The sequence below is a fragment of the Heloderma suspectum genome, chromosome 6 (assembly GCF_057233095.1).
Source record: "Heloderma suspectum isolate Gila_16-S chromosome 6, 16-S_ref, whole genome shotgun sequence".
NCBI lineage: Eukaryota > Metazoa > Chordata > Lepidosauria > Squamata > Helodermatidae > Heloderma > Heloderma suspectum.
This window is the reverse complement of record NC_139463.1, coordinates 10,357,096-10,368,258: the sequence shown is the minus strand read 5'-3', so window position 1 is coordinate 10,368,258 and position 11,163 is coordinate 10,357,096.

Sequence of the window (11,163 nt, the reverse complement as noted above, 5' to 3'; positions counted from 1 at the left end):
TCTTTTCCTTTAAGGACCTTAGAGTATAAAGGGGACGGTGTAAAAATCACTGACTCAGCAATAGCATTGCTGGGGAAAAGGTACAGTGCTTAAATATCTAAACATGAGCCAACAATGTGATCCCGTGGCAAAAAATTCCAAGCCAAATTAGCAGAAATGTATCTCAGACCATGGAAAAGTAAAAAGTGACATTTGCATTGAATTTTGCCTAAAGTAAAACTCTGAGGCCAATTTGGGAGGAAGCAACGAAGGAAAGAAAACAGTTTTGATAACGTTTGTGAAATTTGTCACAGGTGGGGGGGCTGTGCACAAATGAAATCTCTAATAGAAATGGTGAGTATCTTGACAATTTTTTCCATAACTTTGAAAGGATGGGAATACGAATGAGCGATGTGCACTTGTGTGAACTGTGTGGGTGAAGTGAACACAAGTTTACATATATGTACAAAACAAACCTTTTGTGTATGTGTGTGTATTATACACACACACACACACACATCTATCTATATCTATATCTATATCTATATCTATATCTATATCTATATAGGGACAGACGGATTCACCTGTGTCCAGCCTTGTCAAGCAGTTGCCCAGCCACCACAGCTCATGCTTCTGGATGGCCTGGGAAGCCCCCAATGAAGCTGCAGAGCCATCTGCCCTCGTAACAAGCCACCATTTTGTGCAACAGTGGCAGCTTGGGCTATTTGGGGAAGGTAATTTTGCATAAATGGCCCCTTTACAGCCACCAGTTATACATCATTTCCTTCCCAAGCCACCGCTGTTGTGCAAAATGGTGGCTTGCTATGAGGGCAGATGGCTGCCTGCCAGGCACTCATCAAGGTGTGGGACCCTCTATGAGCCGGTCCGCAAGTGCCCCACAGTTCAACAAGCAGGGTCCAGGAGGGCAAGTGAGGGGGAGTCCATTAGACTCCACCCCCACCACCCCCTGTGGACTCTTGTGACAGCCCTACATATATATATAGTGAAATGCCTCTAACATAATCTTATTACCCCCAGATGACAGCCTGCTCAGATGGTACCTCTGCCAGCTATAATTAGGTGAATGAATATTATGAGCAGGGACTTCTCAGTGGTGATCCCAACCTGGGGAAGTCCACTTGACTAGTTTGCTGACAGCCGGGCCTGGCAGGGCCAACAGGCACTGATACATACTTTGGTCCTCAAATGTCCCTGTTTCCACAGTCACAGACTTATTTGGCAGCAGTGGCTGAAACTGGGAAGTGCCCCCCCCCATTTTAAATTAAGATGGCAGGCTATTTCCAACACTCAGCTGCTGCCCAGAAAACATGTGGGGGTGGCACTGACCAGGGGGAGAACTGGGGGGGCCAGTAGAGAGCACTTTGCCAGGCCTGCCCACCCCTGCCCCTCAAACCTGGAGCTAGCCCTGCTGACAGTTTTCAGGAAACTGGTGAGAGCATTTGTGCTGTTTCTATGTCTTCTTGTGTATTGAAACTGTATTGTTGTTTATTATTATTGTTATTGGTGTTGTTATTATTTTGCTCTTTTTAATTGTCCTATTGATCATGATTTTACTGCCTATTAGATCTTGTATCTGAATAATTTGTTAAACACCCACGAGAGCTCATTCATGAGCTGGGAGGCAGAGTAGAAATTTTAGAATAAATAAATATTATGTTTCCTGCCCTACGAATCACTTCCTAGTCCCAAATTGGTCGTTGGCAAGCAGACCTAAAAAATAACCACTGATCTAGAAAAATGATAAAAGAACTGTCGTACCTTGAATATCCCACTTGGAGGGTCTGTGTCCAGAGGCAACAGTATGACTTGGCATGCTTTGACACCATATTGACACATTGACACCATAGCCACATAGACCACAATAAGGTCAACAGCGTGATGTCTGCTCAGAGCAGGGTATCATTCTGCCAACATGTTTTTCTCCATAGCTTTGATAGCATTACAACTATGCTTAGGAGTCAGTGTGCTCCTTTCTGCTCCTGGTACCCAAACAGAAGAAGGAGCCTTGGCCAACCTCAGAGGGTAAGCACGGCTGTTCAGCACCAGCAGTTCAAGATGGGACATTCTCTAAGAAAGTGCTCCATCTCCATTCACAGGAAGGACACTTAAGATGTGCACTCCCAGCAGGATGTCAGCACTACTTAGGGTGGCCAGGTGTCCTCTTTGACAGAGGACAGCCCTCTGTTTGAAGGGCTGCCAGAGAAGCTGGTTGGCCACTGTGTGAACAGAATGTGGGAATAGATGGACCCTTGGTCTGATCCAGCATGGCTCTTCTAATGCTTTTATGTTCTTATGACTGCCCTCAATTTGAAGGACTGTCCAATCCAATTCTGCTTTAAAGATAAAGAACCATAAGAACTTTTGCCCATCAACAGTTTGCACCCGGACAGCAGACTGACCAGGCAGGCACACCAGTCACTTGGTCACAGTCTTTCACACTATGGGGAGATGTACTGAATGTCTATTTAAGGGTGCAATCCTATGCATGTTTAGAGAGAAAAAAATCTATCTAAGACTGGCTGGGGCATGCTGGGAGTTGTAGGACTTTTTTCTGTCTAAACATGCATAGGATTGTGCCTTAAATTATAATAACTGTTTTCAAAATTTACATCTACAGATGTAAATTCGGATATGAAAATTTTATGCAGATTGGTGTCCACTTTTTTGGTGATGCGCTTTCCCTTTTTTGGCGATTCATAAGTGGCTACCCTATCTACTGTTGTTCTAGGTATCCCCCAGCCCCACTGGAGTCTAGGCTGAGTTAATTTTTCTCAAGCTGGAGCAAGGGCCTGATGTTTAGGGAGTCTAAAGATTGGGTCAGCATCACCTTATCTGAAAACATGGCATGCTAAGAAGAGATATCTCATGTGTGGTTCTCTTTTTTTCCTCTCAACCAATTCTCCTCCACTTTTTCCCACCATACAAATGCAAATGTCATTGCTTACTTTGAATGGCTTGGTTAACACATTGTCCTGTTTTGGTGAACAGAGGGCATTTTAAAGGTATCTCCACCCCTTAGGAGTACACCTAAGATGTTTCTTCAGTGTCCACTTAAAAATGTAATCTTATCAACCTTTCCCAACCTGGTGCCCTCCAGATGTGTTTAGTGACAACTCCCCAAATCCCCAGCCAGGCCAGCATGGTATCCAAGACAACTGGATGGCATAAAATGGTAGGCATGGCATTTCTTAGAGCAGAGAAATTATAATATTCCTGTTTCCTTGTGGCTTCCCTCTCTTATCTTGTCTTCAGGGATGTCCCTGCTATTCCAGCCCTCCTCCATCCTTAAAATAGCAAGCACACAGTTCTGAGAAAGATAGACCATACTTAAGACCCCCTGACATCAGTGGGATTCAAGCAGGGCTGATTCAACCGAGAGGTAGAATGAGGTGGCTGTCTCGGGTGGCTGTTTTGAGGCATAAGCAAGGGACAGTAGTTCCTCACTATATTTATGTATTTATGCATACATGAATGCCATGACATTGGGGGATCATTTGGAATCTCCACATCAGACACTAATGCTCAGGTGTTCAGTGGTACACCCTGGTGTACTCTTGGGGCTTGTCCCGCTTTGCTTTTTCTGTGAGTGCTCAAAGGTTTCTCTCTTGCCCATTTGCACAACATGGAAACATGGGCACACCTGCCATCAGCAGCGAGGCCAAATTCCCAAGCCCAAAAGACTCTAAAAGGTAAGTGCATTTCATTCCCTTTTGCCATCCAGTCTGCCTTTGCTTAGATCATGTGTACATGCTAGGGGAAGCCAAAGAGTTTACTGATTTATCGCAAATGGTTAGGGAGGACCGACTGTATTTTTAAAACATGGTCAGCGCAAATATACAATAATTAGAGATGTGCTTTTGTTAACATTGCCAGCCACTACCCACTCATACTGTACCCTTGGGTACTAAATAATTACCCACTTTGTGTGGTTATCTAGATCACTAATTACCCACAAAAATTGGGGTCAGGTGTTAACGGCTTGAAATAAGTATCCTCCAAAGGGTTGGCTGTATAAAGAAATTGTGTGTTTTTACCAAAACTTGGAGAGAGAGAAATGTCAAAAAGATATCAGTTTTGATGCAGAGGATATGGCTGCAGACTTACAGCACTGTAATTGTGACTCTCCCTACACTAAGTAGAAACCATGCAATAGAATCCCAGGCCAAATCTACACATAGCAGTTTTACTGTTATCATACTGAAATGATAACTATTGGTGCACATGACACCAATGGGCACCGACAGTCATCAATGCAGTATGATAATGGTAACACTGCTATGTGTAGATTCAGCCCCAAACTCTCCTCTCGTCCTGTTCCCCAAACAAATACGTAGGTCAAAGGGGCTCAGCATTCCTACAAAATGCTTCTTAATCTACAAAGCTCTATGCAACATGGAAGTAGCATATATTATGAACTGTATTGCACCCTCCACCACTTCTCCATTGGTTGTCCAGGTTTGGGGTAGATTTCCCTGTTGGCTCCTTTGTGGTTCCTTTTGATGATTAGTAGTTGTGATTTAGGGCAGTTGGTTTTCATGTTTGATCATGCCAAATTCATACCCTTGATTGATGCCAAATTGATGACTTGCGAATAGGAGTCAAGGAGATCCCCATAATATTTGGCACTGGGTGGATTGTTTGTGAGGGGATTTCAGAATGAACCAACCTCTCTCTAGGATTTGGGGAGAGGGGACTTGAGCAATATGGACAATGGGACCACTGGTATAGGACAGAGAGAGACAGGCTGCATTTCCAGATGCTCCAGAGTAGGTCAAAGGGGGAACAAGGTCACCCATCCTACTTGAACTGAACAGGACTTTAGGACATCTTGGTTAGATAGCCTCATTTTGTCTCCACCATGGCCAAGCCAAATGAATGCCAGGATGGCAGCACCAGCTATTAGAGGACCCTTTAACAGCAGGTGAGAGCCCTGGTCTCTGACAAGCTTGCAAAATCTGGCACTAGCCATTTGCTCAACTAGCAACTCAATTCACATGAAAAATTCAGTATGTAATGCAGATCTCTGATCTGCCCAGCGTTTTCAGGTTAACCTTCCTTGGACACTTCTTCAGTACGCTATTTCATGATCACCAGAAGTTGGTGGGCTTATGCCTTCATAATGTTGTAGTTACTACAGTAAATACCAAGGGATGTACTACAATGCAACCATGAGTGGCAATTCTGCTCTACAGCGCTAGGTGTGTTGTGAAAGAGGAAAACTGACCTTGTTGTTTTTTAATCTAGAATGTTCACCTAGTTTAATCCACAGTGATAATCTCTCTCTGTGGCTTTGCAAGTTTCACACAGTTGACGATGCAGCAGAAAGGGCTAACAGGATGTAACCCTTGCTGGACAGCAACAATTCCGATTTCACGTGGGGAAATGGAATGTTTGAATAATCCCACACATTAAAACAAAAGCAAAACAATCAAAGCTAACATGTCGGGTAGGAAGTTATGCCTAGATTGTTTTGTGCATGCTAATTCTGAACAGACAGGCTTGTATTATTATTTTTTATTTTTTAAATCATGATGTCTCATTCAAATATTTGATCCAGTATTTGCAGTCTGAGTGGTACAGTCTAGCAACAGGTTCATCCCTTGGGGCTGCTGGTCCTGTAGCTTGGCTCAAAAGAACAGATGATTTCCAGACTGGGGAACAGCACCAATATATATTTCTGAATAGACTGTTTGTGGCTATTTATAGTCAAAGGCTCCGGAGCCACTGACCTAGTCTAACCCTGACTTCATGAAAACTACAGACATCCACCACACACACACGCACTTCAGTAGCACCTTTTTCACCTTTTCAAAACCTTAATTGTCTTGACATTTTTGTATGCAGGCTAGTGGATTCCACTCTGCAGCTTGGAATGCTTTTGAGTAACCACCAATTCCTGTGTCCAAGGGAGGCACCCCAGTGACTCAAATGCCTCTTGAGGGCTCCACCCACAACAACCTTTTCTGCAAAGCCTTTGGCTTAACCCCTTAGTCCTCATCCCTGACTCAACTTAAGCCTACAGAATTGTAACTGCCTTCATCGTTTCATCCCTTCTCTCAGCTTTCCTCAACCTGATGCCTCTCAGATGTTGGATTACAGTTCCCATCATGGCCATGCTGACTGTGGATGGTGGGAGTTGTAGTCCAACACATCTGAAGGGCATCAGGTTAGGGAAAGCTGCCTCTCTGTGTAGTTTCTGAAATTTTCCTCTTTGGTATCTCCTCCAAGGGTAAAATGTAGATCGTGCTCTGTCTTAATTGGTTATGCTTCTCTGTATATAGCACAACATGTATAGCTGATGTGATGTTTGTATTAATCTCACCACCACCATCGTTTTAGGACTATTTCATTCAGTTCTTTCTATGAGCTCATCTCCTTATATAGAGACCATTATAAACCATCACAGCAGAGAGCTGCTGGTGAAACAGAGGTACCCTTGTAAGTTCAGGGCTAGATGGTCTCATCAACCTCTCTTCATGGGGAACCTCAAAATATCAGGTATTCTGTCACAGATTGTCTTCCTTCTTCATTTTTATTACAAAAATGACTTATCATTGCTAATATACCTGGAGCACAGCTGCAGGAAGCTGGTTTTGGAATGAGGCATCACCTGTTCTCTGTATGCAGGCCTATGTGACCAAGTCCCCCTTGTGAGGGCTTGCCTGCCTGGGTTTTGTTACCTACGTGTTGTGCATGCACAACACAGCATGCATGCACGCACGCACTCACACACACACACCTGTCATCTTCCTGGAAAACAACACCCACTGCTTTCTTGTCATGCTTTATTGCTGGCAGGCTTTATTGGAATGTCATTGACCATTTATTGAGAGATTTAGTGATCAGTGAAATGCGTGGGACAAGCATAGGGTGGCTGAGGAATGCTTAGAAAATGAGCAGTGCATCTGTGGGTGTGTATGTGTGTATAAGCATCCCTTTCCTAGAAACACGCGTCTGACTGATGCGTTCATCTTTATAAGCCAAGGGCATATAGCTGGTGCAATTACTACATATTGCATAGTCTGTTCTGGATGAGGGAGGGATGGAGGGCATACACAACCCTACCGCTAAGCTAAAGTGGTGGATGGGCTATTTTGGAAAGTGGGGCGGCGGGAGACAGAGAGAGAGAGAGAGAGAGAGAGACTACAGGCTTTTCAGTCATCCCCACCATGAGACAGTAGGTCTCTTTCCCTTAATGCCTTCTTAATGTAGCTGTTTCTAACAATATACTGCAATAAAGGAGGGGATTGGTGGGTGGAGTTGGAGCAAGGGGGAAGGAAATCAAGATAGCGGTGTGTCATTTTATTCATCTCATTGAGGGGTGGAAGGCTTAGGACTGTACCCTTCCCCCACCCCCCAAATTTTTAACACCCTCCCCTCTTTCTTTCTTTCTTTCTTTTTCTTTCTTGTTCGGGGGGGGGGGTGTTGTTTTTTAATATGAATGTGGGATACTTCATCTGTGTCAGACTGTCTGGGGAGGGGGTTATTATTACCATTTTATTATTATATTAATTATTTGTATAAGAACAGAACAGCAGCTGATCTTACCCATACATACCCCGACCCTGCTGGCGTAGTATTCCTGGTCTCATTAGTAGTCAGGTTGATGGTCTGGAAGTATCCGGTGCTTTTGCCGCCAGTGAGAGAAGGATGTAGTTGCGAGGTTTGGGGGGGGGGGGGGGGGGAGAGAGAAGCAAAGAGTGAGAGGCGAGGAAGAGGATTAGGGTTCATTCCAGCCGCGCGCGAAGAGGATGGTGTCCCGGCTTTTGGAGATGTGAGCACTGCAAGGGGTTGGGTAGGTGGGTTGCTGGGGCGGGGGGGGGCACTCGCAGTAAAGATCAGGGAAATGATGTCTATGGGAAGTGGAGGCGCGCGCGCGCGTGTGTACAGCCATTATTTTGCTGGACGTGTAAATGTGTGTGTGTGTGTGTGTGTGTGTGGAATTAGCCAGTATACAAGCGAGCTTTCAGATGGATGGTGCTGAGTTCTGTGTGTGTGTGTGTGTGTGTGTGTGTGATTGTAAGAGGGGGAAATAGAAGGAACGAAAGAAAGGAAGGGGAAGGAAGGAAGGAAGGAAGGGAGCAATGTCGTGTAGTATATTTCATCTGGTCGTTGATTAGAGCCCCTTCAATGCTGTCCTTCAGAAGCCTCCTTTGCTTTATATATATAAACTATATATATATATATATATATCCCTCTTCTTTTTCCCTATTCCAATTCCTATCACCACAAAACCTCGGCTGTCTCACCCCACCCCACCTTCTGCTTCAACCACTGTATGCTGCTGTGTCTGCAACCATTCTCTCCCCTTCTTTAAAAAGAGGGGGGGGAAGAAGGGGGTAACTTGGAAACAAGGCAGGGGAAAGAGTGCGGGGGGGGGACTTGTGTAGTTTCGCGATGCCGGTAACTGGCTGATCCATGAAGAAAGGGGGAGGGGGGAGAGGGGGAGTGGGGATGGAGGCAGAGAGAGGAAAAGAGTTGAGAGCTTGGGAGGGGGGGAATAGGGTGGGGTGATTTGGGGAGGGGGGAAGACAGAGAGAAGAAAAGGGTCCCTGGTGGCGACCTGAAAAGGTGAGCAAAAGGGTGGATTCTTTCCACCCACGCACCCCCCGCTTTTCTCCCTTCCCCCCGCTTTGTACTGTATTTGTGTTTAGAACATTGACAGTGAAAGTGAGAGCGAGGGGTAGGCGGGGGGTGCGCCGGAGGGTGCGGGGGGGGGGGGGAGAAGAAGAGATCCGAATGCAAAGTTGGACGGTCTTGGCAGTCGCGGCTGCCTTGTCTGCTCGTGAACGAAACGGAATGGGAGGGTGGTAAAAAGAGGTTGACGGAGATTTCCGGCGGGGGGGAGGGCAGAGCAGGGGGGAAATCTCCACCATATCTCTTGCAGGCTTCGAGATTTATTTGGCTTCCTTTTTTAATTCCAACTTCCCCTCCCCCCCCTTTTTTTTTGCTACATAAAAACTGGATGGCTAATATTTGCCCAACACATACTTTTGGGGGATGGGTAAAGGCCTCTGTCTTGGGTCCGGAGCCGGGAACGGGAGGGGGCGGAGATCCGTGTGTAGTAGGAAGGTCGTCCAGAAATAGGAGATCAAAGGGATATTTTGTTTTGCTGGGGGGGGTGGGTGTTGCGAGGCTCACCCTCAGTGGAAACCGGTGAAGAATTGTCAAAAGCTCTGTGAAGGAAGGGGAGGGAGGAGAGGAGAGGAGAGACTTTAAGAGTTATTGCGGTCTACATTTATATCAGTTAGATGCTTGGTTCTGGGGGGGGGGGGCGGCGGCAGAGAAGAGCCTAGTCCCGCCGCCCACCCATTACCAGCCTGTTGCCAGTTTACTCTTGCAGACTGTTGCAAGGTGATTATTCTCTTCAGGTCTCTTTCCCCCTCCCTCCTCCCCCTCCCTCCCGAAATGGAGGCTAGCCAGGGGATGTGGGGCTTTCTGGAGGGGGCGGCTGCACCAGCTCCCTCTCCCCCTCCCTCCGTCCCCTTCCTCTTCCTCCGTCCACAGACGAAACGGAGCTAGCTGTTGTTAAAACTGGCCTTGATTCTGAACAACCCAGGGCCGCACATTGCTAGGCGGATGGGGGGGGGGGGGGGGAGACCGCATGAAAAAAAGGAAGGTGTGTGTGTGCGCGTATATATATATATATATAATTTTTTTTTAAGGTCCCTTTAAATATATATATATATATATATATATATAACAAAAATGGTTCATCCTGCAGCTCTACATTCACGTACAGACACAGTCACACGGGTGTTTCTGTCTCTCCTTGTCTCAAAATACAGAGGTAATATACATAGCAGCTTTTAGAGGCTGGGTTGGTTCCTTTCTTAGATTCACTTCTCAACCTAGACAGTCCTAAATCCATTTATTCCTTCCCACCATACACTCTCTTTCCCGCTCCCCTCTTTTTGCTTTTGCTTTTTATTTTTTGTTTGTTTATTTATTTTGCTCTGCTTTTGTTGAAGACTGGACCCTTCGCCACCTCCAAAGGGTGAGTTTCAAAATGCTTCTCCCCCCGCCCCCGGAGTATGTTATAATGCCTTTAAATTTCCCCCAAAGATTACTTTCCAAAAGGCAGATGATGGGGGGGGGGGGGGTTACGCTGTTACATTCTTGCATGTTTAGTTTCTACCAGGTGAATAGTTTTGCTGTAGAATGTATCTGCCTAGGTTATGATGCACGACTGCAAAATGTCCACTCTTGGTAAATATCCTATGTAATGTAAACAATAAAAATATCTTAAATGCCATTTATTGCTTGAAAGGATCTAGTTTGTTCTTTTCTTTTCATTTCTTTTTGTACCAACTGTTTGAATGCATTCTCCTTTTCCGCATATTAGCCTTGTGTTTTCCACCTAGGTGTGTTGGTTTAGAATTTTCTAACCTTCTTGACACCCACTTTTTTCTTGATATTGTTTGATTTTTCTTTCTCTCCCTCCCCCCTCACCCCAATGTTAGACTGATCTATTTATGGATTGCAGACAAAAAGAAATAATATTAACTTTAGTGGCATGTGAGAAATCGTGGATTGCGCCCCTCTCTGTCCCTGAGACCCTAACTTGTGACGTTTAGTTTTTAAGTCCACGGGTTAGGCTCTTGGGAGCTGTGAGTTGTGCCACTGCATCTTTCTCGAGTCTATTATGAATTAGTGAAACTTGGAAAAGAAAACTTGCTTAAGTTCTTGCCGTTGTGTTAGGGTGGTTCCTCTCTACGCGCACACACAAAAATTAGGTGGTTTATAACCGTTGCTTTGATGGCTTGCCACAAAAACACACTAAAATGTGATATTTGTGTGTGAGAGAGTGTGTGCATCCTTTTTCATGTAAAGAATCGTGTTGGCTCATTCTTTTGTATGTGCGCATTACTTACGGGCAGCTTGAAGGTTCCTGGATGCAAGTTATAGGGACTGATGTGAATTCGGAGATCCAGGTGTGGGCATCTGTATGAATATCAGTCAATATAGTAATGGAAGAGGTGTGCTTTTCATAGATACAGTGGAACTCTGTTTATCTGGACTCCACATACTTAGATACTTCTATATGATACATTTTTAAATGTCCCAATCGACAAGACTCTGGCATACTTCATCACACACACACACACACACACACCAGCTATACACTTTCGCGTTTTAACACTTTAGATATATTTAAAATTT